The following is a 13,059-nucleotide window of genomic DNA, read 5'->3' as shown; positions in this document are numbered from 1 at the left end:
CACTCTTCTATGTTTTGGTTAGATGTAATCCTTGTTGGACTGGGTGATCTATCTGGATTTTCTTGCATTTTATTTTTCATGTTATTTCTTTTGTGCTGTGGTCTACCCATGTCAGTGTATGGGCAGGTAGGTGGGTGGGCCAGCCTGGGCTCTAGCTCAATGAGAATCCAAGGCAGCCTGTGGCAGTTGCCAAGCAGCCTGGGTTTTTGCTCTCTCTTGCCAAAGCCACCTATCTACTGCCTGACAGGGGTGCCAAAGTTGCCTGAATTCTCACCCAGTAATGCACCAAAGCTGCCTGCCTTCGAGCTTGGAAGGGGACTGAGGTAGCAAGCCCTGAAGCTGCCCAAACTCTGGCTGGGAACACTGGGACCTGCAAACAGTCTGTGCTCTCCCACCACAGGGGAGTGGCGGATGGGCGGTGATGGACAGGTAGGGGATGGTATCTGAGCTGGTGCTAGTGACTTAGTGTGGGCTTGTGTGGCCCTTGCCGTTGGACTGGGCCTGCTGCATGTGTGATTGTAGTGCAGAGGCAGCTGCTGCGGGCATGGGATAGGGGCATAGTAGAGGCTGGCCGGCAGGCGAGTGATCGGAGCACAGCAGCGGGGGGGGGGGGGGGGCTCTGGCAGCCGCCTAATCACAGCAGAGGTGGTCCCCATGGGTGTGTGAACCGAGCACAGCGTGGTGGGCTGGCACTCAATCACAGCACAATGGCAGAGGTTCCCGCGCAGGGTAGGTCCTGGCGGGTGTGTGATCAGAGCACAGTGCAGTGGGCTGGCGGGCATGCGATTGGAGCACAGCCGCTTGGGGTGCAGGGCGCAGCGGCCATATGGGGGTGGGTAGACTACCCACCAGAGAGGGGATCCACGATTCCCTGTTTTTCCCCACTCTGTGCCCTCCCACTGGCAAGAAGACACTGATAACCCTTAATTTCTTGCCTTTCTTTCCCTGGTATTTGCAGCGCAGGTAAGCAGTCGCCATCTTGGCCGGAAGTCCCTTCACCAACATTTATTGTCACATGTTCTCTTGATGGTAGCTATTCTGACAGGAGTTAGATGGAATCTCAAAGTAGTTTTAATTTGCATTTCCATGATGGCTAAGGATGTAGAGCACTATTTTATATCATTAAATGCCATCTGTATTTCTTCCAGTGAGAATTCTCTATGTGGTTCTATAGCCCATTTTATTTGGGTTGTTTGATTTCTTATTTATCTGTTTTTTGAGTTCTTTGTATATTCTGGATAACAATCTTCTGTCAGATATATAGCTGGCAAAGATTTTCTCCCATTCTGTAGGTTTTCTCTTTGCTCTATTCACAGTGTCCTTTGCTGTACAAAAGCTTTACAATTTCATTAGATCCCAGTGGCTGATTAGTGGTTTAATTTTTTGAGCAATTGGAGTTAGTCATTGCCTATGCCAATATGCTAAAGGGTTTCCTCTACCTTTTCTTCTAGCAATTTCAGAGTTTCATGTCTGACATTAAGGTCCCTGTTCTACTTGGATTTGATTCTTGTGCATGGGGAAAGACACGGATCTATTTTCATCCTTCTACATATAGATATCCAGTTTTCTCAGCACCACTTGTTGAAAAGGTTGTCTTTTCTCCAATGAATATTTTTGGCATTTTTGTTCAAAATCACGTGGCTGTAGCTGCCTGGATTCTGTTCCATTGATCTACTTGTCTGTCACTGCACCAATACCATGCTGTTTTGATTACTATGGCTTTGTAATATAGCTTAACATTGGGTATGGTTATACCACTAGCCTTATTTTTGTTGCTCAAAATTGTTTTGGTTATTTAAGGGTTTTTGTGCTTCCAGGTGAATTTTAGGATTTTTTTTTCTATTTCTGTGAAGAATGTCATTGGAATTTTAATGGGGATTGCATTAAATGTGTAGATTACATTTGATGAGATTGACATTTTCACAATATTGATTCTTCCAATCCAAGAGCATAGGATGCATTTCCATTTCCTTGTTTCTTCTGCAATTTCTCAATTGAATGTTTTAAAGTTCTCATTGTAGAGATCCTTCACTTCTTTGATTAAGTTTATTCCAAGGTACTTTATTTTTTTTTAGGCAATTGTGAATGGGAGAGATTTCCTGATTTCATCCTCCACATGTTTGTTGTTAATATATAGGAAAGATACAGACTTCTGAGTATTTATTTTGTATTCTACTATGTTGCTAAAAATGTTTATCAGCTCTAACAGTCTTCTGGTAGAATCTTTACAGTCTTTTATGTATAGAATCATATCATCTGCAAATAATGGTAATTTTATCTCTTCCTTTCCAGTCTGTATCAGTTTCATGAGTGTCTCTTACCTTATTGCTATAGCTAAGACTTCCAGTACTATATTAAATAAAAGTGGGAACAGTGGACACCCTTGTTTTGTTTCTGAATTTAGTGGAAACGCTTCAGATTTTTTTCCCATTTATTATTATGTTGGCTGTAGGTTTGTCATAAATAGCTTTTATCACATTGAGACATGTTCCTTCTATTCCCAGTTTCTGTAATACTTTTACCATGAAGAGATTTTGGATTTTGTTAATACCTTTTCTGCATCTATTGAGATGATCATGTGATTTTTGTTCTTTAGACCATTTATATGATGCATTACATTTTTTGATTTGCTTATGTCGAACCCTCCATGCATCCCTGGGATAAAGCCAACTTGGTCATGGTGAAAAGTCTTTTTTTTTTGGTTTTTCAAGGTAGGGTCTCACTCTAGGTCAGGCTGACCTGGAAATCACTACGGAGTCTCAAGGTGTCCTCAAACTCACAGCAATCCTCATACCTCTGCCTCCTGAGTGCTTGGATTAAAGGCGTGCACCATGAATAATCTTTTTGATATATTATTATATTATGTTTGCCAATATTTTGTTCAGAATTTTTGCATCTATACTCATGAAAGAAATTGGTCTGTAATTTTCTTTTTTTGTTCTGTCTCTGTGTGGTTTTAGTATTAGGTGATGCTGGCTTCTTAGAAGGAGTATAATTCCTTCCTTTTCTATTTTATGGAAAAGTTTGACAAGCAGTGGTGTTAGTTCTTCCATGAAGGTCTGGTAAAATTCACCAGTGAATCCATCTGGGCCTGAGCTTAGTTTAGTTGGGAGACTTTTTATAACTGCTTGGATCTTCGTACTTGTTATAGGTCTACTTAAATAGGTTATCTCATCTTGTTTTAATTTTGGTAAGTCATATGAATTAAGGAAATCATTCATTTCTTTCAGATTTTCAAACTTAGAGGCAAATATATCCTTAAAGTATGTCCTTATAATTTTCTGAAATTCTTTGGTATCTGATATAATGGCACATTTTTCATCTCTAATTTTATTAATTTTTGTCTCTTTTTTTTTCTTCTGGTCAGATTTTATAAGGGTTTATCAATCTTGTTTATTCTTTCAAAGAACCAACTCTGTTTCATTGATATTTTTGGATTTGGGGGTTCCTATTTTATTATTTTTTGTCCTAATCTTCATTATTTCTATCCATCTACTCATGTTTGGTTTGTCCTGTTCTTCTTTTTCCAAAGCCTTAAGGTGAAGCAGTAAATTATTTATTTGTGAACTCTCTAATTTCTTTTTTTTCCTTTTTTTGTTGTTGTTCATTTTTTTTCTTTTCTTTTCTTTTTAATTTTAATTTTTAAAAATTTTTATTAACATTTTCCATGGTTATAAAATATATCCCATGGTAATTCCCTCCCTTCCCACCCCCACACTTTCCCATTTGAAATTCCATTCTCCATCATATTACCTCCCCATTACAATCATTATAATTACATATATACAATATCAACCTATTAAGTATCCTCCTCCCTTCCTTTCTCTACCCTTTATGTCTCCTATTGAACTTACTGGCCTCTGCTACTAAGTATTTTCATTCTTACGCAGAAGCCCAGTCATCTGTAGCTAGGATCCACATATGAGAGAGAACATGTGGCGCTTGGCTTTCTGGGTCTGGGTTACCTCACTTAGTATAATACTTTCCAGGTCCATCCTTTTTTCTGCAAATTTCATAACTTCATTATTCTTTACCGCTGAGTAGAACTCCATTGTATAAATGTGCCACATCTTCATTATCCACTCATCAGTTGAGGAACATCTAGGCTGGTTCCATTTCCCAGCTATTATAAATTGGGCAGCAATAAACATGGTTGAGCACGTATTTCTAAGGAAATGAGACGAGTCCTTTGGATATATGCCGAGGAGTGCTATAGCTGGGTGATATGGTAGATCAATCTCTAGCTGTTTTAGGAACCTCCACACTGTTTTCCACAATGGCTGGACCAGATTGCATTCCCACCAGCAGTGCAGAAGGGTTCCTTTTTTTCCACATCCCCACCATTATTTATGATCATTTGTTTTCATGATGGTGGCCAGTCTGACAGGAGTGAGATAGAATCTCAATGTAGTTTTAATCTGCATTTCCCTGATGACTAGTGACGTAGAACATTTTTTTAGATGCTTATATGCCATTCGTATTTCTTCCTTTGAGAATGCTCTGTTTAGCTCCATAGCCCATTTTTTGATTGGCTTGTTTGATTCCTTATTATTTAACTTTTTGAGTTCTTTGTATATCCTAGATATTAATCCTTTATCAGATATATAGCTGGCGAAGATTTTTTCCCATTCTGTAAGTTGCCTCTTTGCTTTTTTCACTGTGTCCTTTGTGGTGCAAAATCTTTGTAATTTCATTAGGTCCCAGTGGTTAATCTGTGGTTTTATTGCCTGAGCAACTGGGGTTGTATTCAGAGAGTCTTTGCCAAGACCAATATGTTGAAGGGTTTCCCCTACTTTTTCCTCTAGCAGTTTCAGAGTTTCCGGTCTGATGTTAAGGTCTTTTATCCATTTGGACTTAATTCTTGTGCATGGCGAGAGAGAAGAATCTATTTTCATCCTTCTGCAGATATATATCCAGTTTTCAAAACACCATTTGCTGAAGAGGCTGTCTCTTCTCCAATGAGTTTTTTTGGCATTTTTATCGAATATCAGGTGGCTATAGCTACTTTGGCTTACATCTGGGTCCTCTATTCTGCTCCACTGATCTACATGTCTGTTTTTGTGCCAGTACCACGCTGTTTTGTTACTATGGCTCTTTAGTATAGGTTAAAATCAGGTATGGTGATACCACCAGCCTCATTTTTGTTTCTCAGTATTATTTTAGATATTCAAGGTTTTTTTGTGATTCCAAATGAATTTTTGGATTGTTGTTTCTATTTCCATGAAGAAAGCCTTTGGAATTTTGATAGGAATTGCATTAAATGTGTAGATTGCTTTAGGTAAGATTGCCATTTTCACAATATTGATTCTTCCAATCCAGGAACAAGGGATGTTTCTCCACTTTCTAGTGTCTTCTACAATTTCTCGCTTGAGTGTTTCAAAGTTCTCATTGTATAGATTCTTTACCTCCTTGGTTAGGTTTATTCCAACGTACTTTATTTTTTTTTTGATGCAATTGTGAATGGGAGTGATTCTCTGATTTCATCCTCTGTGTGTTTGTTGTTAGCATATATGAAGGCTACTGATTTATGTGTATTTATTTTGTATCCTGATACATTGCTGTAGGTTTTGATCAGCTCTAAAAGCTTGCTAGTAGAGTCTTTAGGGTCCTTTATGTATAGAATCATGTCATCTGCAAATAATGATAACTTGATTTCTTCCTTTCCAATTTGTATCCCTTTTATGTGTGTCTCTTGCCTTATTGCTATGGCTAAGACTTCCAAAACTATATTAAATAAAAGTGGGGACAGTGGACACCCTTGTCTTGTTCCTGATTTTAGTGGAAAAGCTTCCAGTTTTTCCCCATTTAGTAATATGTTGGCTGTAGGCTTGTCATAAATAGCCTTTATTATATTGAGATATGTTCCTTCTATTCCCAGTCTCTGTAGGACTTTTATCATGAAGCGATGTTGGATTTTGTCAAATGCTTTCTCTGCGTCTAATGAGATGATCATGTGATTTTTGTCCTTCAACCCGTTTATGTAATATATTACATTTATAGATTTGCGTATGTTGAACCATCCCTGCATCTCTGGGATAAAGCATACTTGGTCAGGGTGAATGATCTTTTTGATATACTCTTGTATTCTGTTTGCCAATATTTTGTTGAGAATTTTTGCATCTATGTTCATGAGGGAGATTGGTCTGTAATTTTCTTTTTTTGTTCTATCTTTGCCTGGTTTTGGTATCAGGGTGATGCTGGCCTCATAAAAGGAGTTTGGTAGAGTTCCTTCTTTTTCTATTTCTAGAAAAGCTTAAGAAGCAATGGTGTTAGCTCTTCCTTAAAAGTCTGGTAAAATTCAGCAGTGAATCCATCTGGGCCTGGCCTTTTTTTAGTTGGGAGATTATTGATAACTGTTTGGATCTCCATGTTTGTTATAGGTCTATTTAAGTGATTAATCTCATTTTGATTTAATTTATATAGGTCATATAGATCAAGGAAATCGTCCATTTCTTTCAGATTTTCATACTTTGTGGAGTATATGCTTTTATAGTATGTCCCTATGATTTTTTGAATTTCTCTGGAATCTGTTGTGATGTTACCTTGTTCATCTCTGATTTTATTAATTTGTGTCTCTTCTCTCTTTCTTTTGGTCATATTTGCTAAGGGTTTATCAATCTTGTTTTTTCTTTCAAAGAACCAACTATTTGTTTCATTAATTCTTTGGAGTGTTCTTTTTGTTTCTATTTCATTAATTTCTTCCCTAATCTTTATTATTTCTTACCGTCTACTGATTTTTGGTTTGCCTTGTTCTTCTCTTTCCAAGGCTCTAAGGTGAAGCATTAGGTCGTTTACTTGTGACCTTTCTAATTTCTTAATATAGGCACTCAAGGCTATAAATTTACCTCTTAGAACAGCCTTCATTGTGTCCCAGAGATTTTGGTATGTTGTGTTCTCATTATCATTTGACTCTATAAATTTTTTGACTTCCTTTTTGATTTCTTCATTGACCCACTCATCATTTAGTAGTGTATTGTTTAGTTTCCATGATTTTGTGTATGCTCTATAGCCTTTCTTGCTACTGATTTATAGTTTAATTCCATTGTGGTCAGATAGAATGCAAGGAATTATTTCAATTTTCCTGAATTTGTTAAGATTTGCTTTTTGTCCTAATATATGGTCTATTTTAGAGATTGTTCCATGTGCTGCTGAAAAGACTGTATATTCTGCAGCCTTTGGATGAAATGTCCTATATATATCTGTTAAGTCCATTCCTTCTATGACCTCATTTAGTCCACATGCCTTTCTGTTTATTCTTTCCCAGGATGACCTGTCAATTGATGAGAGTGGGGTGTTAATGTCACCCACCACCACTGTGTTTGGTGTTATCTGTGACCTTAGTTCTAATAGTGTTTGTTTGACGAATTTGGGAGCCCCATTGTTAGGTGCATATATGTTTAGGATTGTAATGTCCTCTTGTTGGAGTGTGCCCTTAATCAATATAAAGTGACCTTCCTTATCTTTTTTGACTAACGTCGGACTAACGTCTACCCTGTCTGATATTAGGATAGCAACCCCTGCTTGTTTTCTAGGCCCATTTGCTTGAAACACCGTCTTCCAACCTTTCACCCTAAGATAATGTCTATCCTTTGTAGAAAGGTGAGTTTCTTGGAGACAACAAATTGTAGGATCCTGCTTTTTAACCCAGTCTGTGAATCTATGTCTTTTTGTTGGGGCATTGAGGCCGTTGATATTAAGAGATATTATTGAAAGGTGTGTTACTAGCTCTTCTGTGATGTGTGACCTCCCTTTCCCTTTGTGGCTCTCACCATTGACATTTGCACTGAGGAGCTGGAAATTCTTAGGGGAAGAAGATAACTAACCACAGGCCAATCATAGAATGACAGATACTATTAGATTGCCATTTAGAGTGCTTGCTCTATCCTTACAATGTCATGTCTGAGATCAGGACTAGGACCAGAGTTATCCCTGACAGAATGGGAGACCCTCTCAAAAGACAGAAAGCATGAACCAAGGCGGGCAGTGGGACCATAATGCTAACAGTGATGGGTTCGTGAAGAGTGGCCCTAAGCCTCCACATATTGGCTAGTACTTAGTGGGTAATCACTGCCCAGCTCTGTACCTGTCTTCAGGCCACCTGTCTTTTGACTGTCCCTTTCTGACCCAGGAACTGCCTTGGAAAACAGTTTGCCCTATACAAGCTAAAGGTGGCCGTGGCTTTGACCCTGCTCCGCTTTGAGCTGCTGTCAGATCCCACCAAGATTCCAATCCCTGTAATACAGCTTGTGTTGCAGTCCAAGAATGGGATCCACCTGCATCTCAGGAAGCTCCAGTAATGCGGGTGAGGACAAGCAGTCACAGGCTTTGAGCCTTTGAGTCCTGCCTGCCATCCTGTCTTCCTGTCGCCTTCCCCTGGGCCTGACTGTTTCCCTCATGCTGGCTTCTATCTGCCCATCAGTCCTACTGTTCTCCTGACTGCTCTGACTGCTGTCACGCCTCCTGTCCTCCTCTCTCTCTCCCTCTCTCTCTCTCTCTGTCTGTCTCTCTCTTCTCTCTCTCTCTCTCTCCCTCTCTCTCTCTCTCTCTCTCTCTCTCTCACACACACACACACACACATTCCTCTAGGCTCCCCACCTTCTTGTCTGTCTACCTGTCTCCCACCTGCTTGTATCTTTAAATGTTTTTCAAATTCCTGACCACTTTCCTGCCCTCCAGCTTGCCCTGCCCTTCTACCTGGTTTTCTCTGCTGCTGCTTTGTCTACACCAATGGGAACTCCCTGCTTTGCTGTATGAAGTAACACTATTTTCCTGCCTTAAGCGACACTTATTTATACTCATGTCTTTGCAGGTCAGATGTCTGCAGCGGCTTTCCTGAGTGAAAACGAAGGATTTCAAGAGGTCTGAGGAAGGATCCCTTCTGCTATGTTCCAGCTTCTAGAGTTTTGCCCTCAAGGTCTCCCACTGAGTAGATTTAGCGTCCCAGGGTTGTTCTTCATTGAAGAACTGATTTAACGTTTAATCAAGTAACAGTAATTCAGCCCAGCCACACTGAAGTAGAACTAATTGAACATGAAAGTAAACATGAAATTCTATGTTTGTCAATTTAGCATGGAGACATATTTCCTCACATCTACCTAATCTGAAAATAAAACTTTGCTGTTTTCCTGAGGTTATATTCCCCTTCATATGGACAACAGAAGTACACTTCTTCCAACTGTCCTGAATAGTATTAAAAATAAGTAACATTTTCCCCTGAATACAGTGCAAAGTTGACAAATTCACTCTTAATTCATGGTCTGTGATTTCATACTGTGAAAAGATTCAAATTAAGTATTCTCAGTTTATCTCCTACTGCAGCTGGATGGATAAAAAAGAAAAGAGTTGGATTCACACAGAAAAACATATTCAAAAGAAGATGAGAGAAATAAAGCTCCCTTATCATTACAGTGATGATTTCTTCCACTTCTAGCATCATCACAGTAGCATTCTGAACCATCCCCTTCCCCCACCCATCTCTTACTCCCTTTGCCATCACTTAGCTCCTCAGCAAGTTGCTTGGTCTTTGTTTGACTGGATGATGCAAACAATCATCCTCATGAGTTTTAGGTCACACGTAGTGCTTCCAGAATCAGGTTGTTCTCTTTTTCACTTGCTTTGGTGACAAGGCATGTTAGTGCTAAGAAATGTTCTCTGATAGTTCCTGCATTCCACACATCCTTTTCCTTTCTGTGTTCAACATTTTAGTAATTAACATACTGACAAATAAACTAGGTATGGTGGTATGCTTCAGTAATCCCAGCATTGGGGAAACATGAGATGGAGGATCTCCAGTCTTATTCCACCCTAGCTTTTGTCACAAATACCAACCAACCCACCAACCTAACAAGCAACAAAAGCAAAATCAAAAACTACAGTGCCAGGAAGACACTGGGTTTAGCTTTGAAAAATCTTAGTCGTACAGTGATAGGACATAAGCATTTCTTTAAAGGCACATGGAAGTTTCTTGGCTGCATGCACATATCTGTGACCACATCTTCTTCTCTCTCCACTTTACTTACTGTAGTGAAGAGCAACAAGCCATCCTGAATGTACTTATTTGACTAAACTGATCTAAGATATTATATACATGGCCATTCAGAATCTTGCTCTGACCATATTTTCTTTTGTAGGATATTTGATTAGTAGTGCCCAGTGGTAGTATTTTTCCAATCTATTTCCCAAATACAACAGACTATCAGAAACTCTTTAGCACTGAATGTAATGCAATACTGACGTTTAACTGCTAAGAATTAGAAAAGACATTCCAGATGACACATAACCAATTTCTAAAAGCCAACCTAGGTATGCCCCAATATAGTCTTTCTTTGTATGAAAACCTGTATTGGTCAGAACTTTATGAAAGAAAAGGGACCAGAATAATAGCTGTCTGCTAGGCTAAAAGAAATCCTAGCAACCAAAGATGCCTGGCCTCATTTATCCCACTAGCCAAGACTTTTTCTTTCTTATCCCTGTCTTCTCACAGAGAAGCTGAAATTAGAAGAGTCACATTGGTCTCAGCTGTTGACTTGATGAGATGACTGAGTGAACAGGGCAAGGCAGGAAGCTAGTTATAAATCCAGCACAAGGGAGGGAAAAGATGGGACAGGAAGGCAGGTGCTCATCCACCAATGCACTAGAGGAAGAAATCAAACACATGTGGGGCCTTGGACTTGCTCTGACAAGGAGGAGAGAGCCCATTCAGAGAAGAGTTTCCAGAGGAGACACAGTGATGAATGTGGTAGTGACTTGGCATATTTTTCCAGCTGTTCGTCACAGGCTCTTGGTTCCCCCCACATGGCCCATGAGCCCTTTGCTCTTCTCAAGAAGCTCCAGCATCTCCTGGGGGGAAGTTCATGTCCTCACTATAGCTGTGTCCAAGTTTTGCATAGTTGGGGTCATAGAAACTTAGGAAGCCAATGAACTGTCTCAACCAGCATGTCTGGATGTAGGGGAACTGGTGGGTCCAGGAATCAATCACCTTGTCTACTGAAATTGAATTCATGACAGAAGGCCTGAATCACTGTCACCAACAGGTCCACAGTTCCCTAGGCAGGAAAGAGACAAAGTTTCCCAGACAGGCCCTAAAGCCTTTGCTCTTTTCTCCTGCATCCCACAAAGGAAAGTTTGGGCCCAGTGGCCTTTGCAATGTCACAGCTGTTGCTCCAGGTCCCTGCCAACATCCTCTTATGCTCGGCTGAGTTCAACAACTGCAAATGCCCATGCTGCCCACTCCCATTCCCTGCCATGAAGTCCCTCTCTGCACTGTAGCAAGGGAAAGCTTCCTTCTCTGAAGGGAGGGTTCCTCACAACATGTTGAACCTGCTGGTTTTGCATCATAGAAGCCACCTGATGTACTCCTGTTCTACTGTTCAATAGCCTTCTTTTAAGAACCTACATCATGAGCTTATATAAGACTCAAGGCAATAAGAAGAGATTAAATAGACCAGCAGACAATCATTAATTGTAGTTGTAGATATCAGTGAGTGATGGAAGCAATTAAACATGGTGCTATGAGGACAGCTAACAAAGAGGTCCTGCTTGGATAGGGGCTCATCTGAAGGCTGATACTAAATGATAACAATCAGACTGTGTGAACAATAAGGGAACTGTGTTCTGGTATAAGTAATCGCAAGTACAAGGTCTCTGAGATGGGAAAAATGATGACATTATCCAAGAGCTTTCCTGTGGTGGGAGAATCATCTCAGATGAGGTTGCAGAGATGGTGGCAAGGTCCTGTACTCCATGATAGGATATAATAAGAATAAGGATGGAGACATGTAGCGTAGAATCATGTTCTTCATGTCCTGAACATTACCGGCTTTACCAGAAAAACATAAAAGGTTGGTATTAGAGAAACAGAGGTTAGATCTTGAGTAAATAGCCACTCTAACATTAGCTTTACAACTTTGGGGAAAAAAAATCTCTGGGTATTTATCCTTTTGCCTGTAAAATGAGGTGTGCAACACCAGGTATATTAGGAATACTGTACTTTTCAAAAAAGAATCACTGTGAAAATATCACAGTAGCATTCTGAACCTTTCCCCACCCATTCCATATTCCCCTTGTCATCCCTTAGCTCTTCAGTAAGTTGCTTGGTCTTTGCTTGCCTGGATGATGCAAACCATCATCCTCATGAGTTTTGGATCACACATAGTGCTCCCAGAATCAGGTTGTTCTCTTTTTCACACACTTTAGTGACAAGGTATGTCAGTGATAGGATATAAAACTTTTTGTTTTGCTTTCCAAACATCCTTTCCCATTCCTTCTTTTGTAAGAACCCTATCAAGTTCACCTTGAGAATCAGGATCAATCTCCCAGCCTGTGTAATAATTCCTTTTTTGTTTGTTTGTTTTTGGTTGTTTTTTTTTTTTTTTTTTTTTTTTTGAGGTAGGTTCTCACTGTAGCCCAGGCTGACCTAGAATTCACTATGGAGTTTCAGGGTGGCCTCAAACTCATGGCAATCCTCCTACTTCTGCCTCCGAGTGCTAGGATTAAAGGTGTGCGCCACCACGTCTGACTTGTAATTCTTTTTTTTATTTCAGAGACATAAACATCCCAAGTGGCAGGATGTGGTCTAACTTCAAGTGCCACAGAATAATTGTCTCAGGGTTGAATCCTTTCTACTTTTAGTACCTTTAGGCCAAATGGTGAAGTTAGAAGACAGGGATTGGTATCATTCCCTATGCCATCCATTGATCTTTTTAGACCTTGTATGTATAACTATGGGTAAATAGTGCCATATCCGAGACATTAATGCACATGCTTCATAGAATTTGGCCTTGTAAGACATGCCCAGCTAGTACAGTATGCCGAAACTACTCAGGGGCTTCTCTGTTTCTGGAATGAGTAGCTTAAGTAAATACACTCAACAACTGGCACTGGAGACTCACCCAACTTCAGAGGGCTGATGTCATCTGTCATTGTATTCATTCAAATGCAAGCTTCTGATACTCCTCAATCAGTGTCCTCACTTTAGTAGAAAACAATGTGTAGGTTTATAAAATCAACATGGTTTTAATTAAGACACTGACAATTAAGTTAGGAATGGTGGTATGTATC

The 13,059-nt window shown here is 39.8% G+C and overlaps 1 long non-coding RNA gene across 1 annotated transcript; it reads left to right on the top strand.

Annotated features, from left to right (window-relative positions):
• The first annotated feature begins 8,229 nt into the window (after positions 1 to 8,229).
• LOC123460728 lies at positions 8,230 to 9,129 on the top strand. Its single transcript, XR_006637156.1, has 2 exons — positions 8,230 to 8,302; positions 8,810 to 9,129. It is a non-coding gene; the product is annotated as an uncharacterized LOC123460728 (long non-coding RNA).
• Positions 9,130 to 13,059: the final 3,930 nt, after the last annotated feature.

Source organism: Jaculus jaculus, chromosome 5 (assembly GCF_020740685.1).
Source record: "Jaculus jaculus isolate mJacJac1 chromosome 5, mJacJac1.mat.Y.cur, whole genome shotgun sequence".
NCBI lineage: Eukaryota > Metazoa > Chordata > Mammalia > Rodentia > Dipodidae > Jaculus > Jaculus jaculus.
Note: the sequence above shows the minus strand (reverse complement) of the source record. Positions and strands in the feature narration are given on the sequence as shown.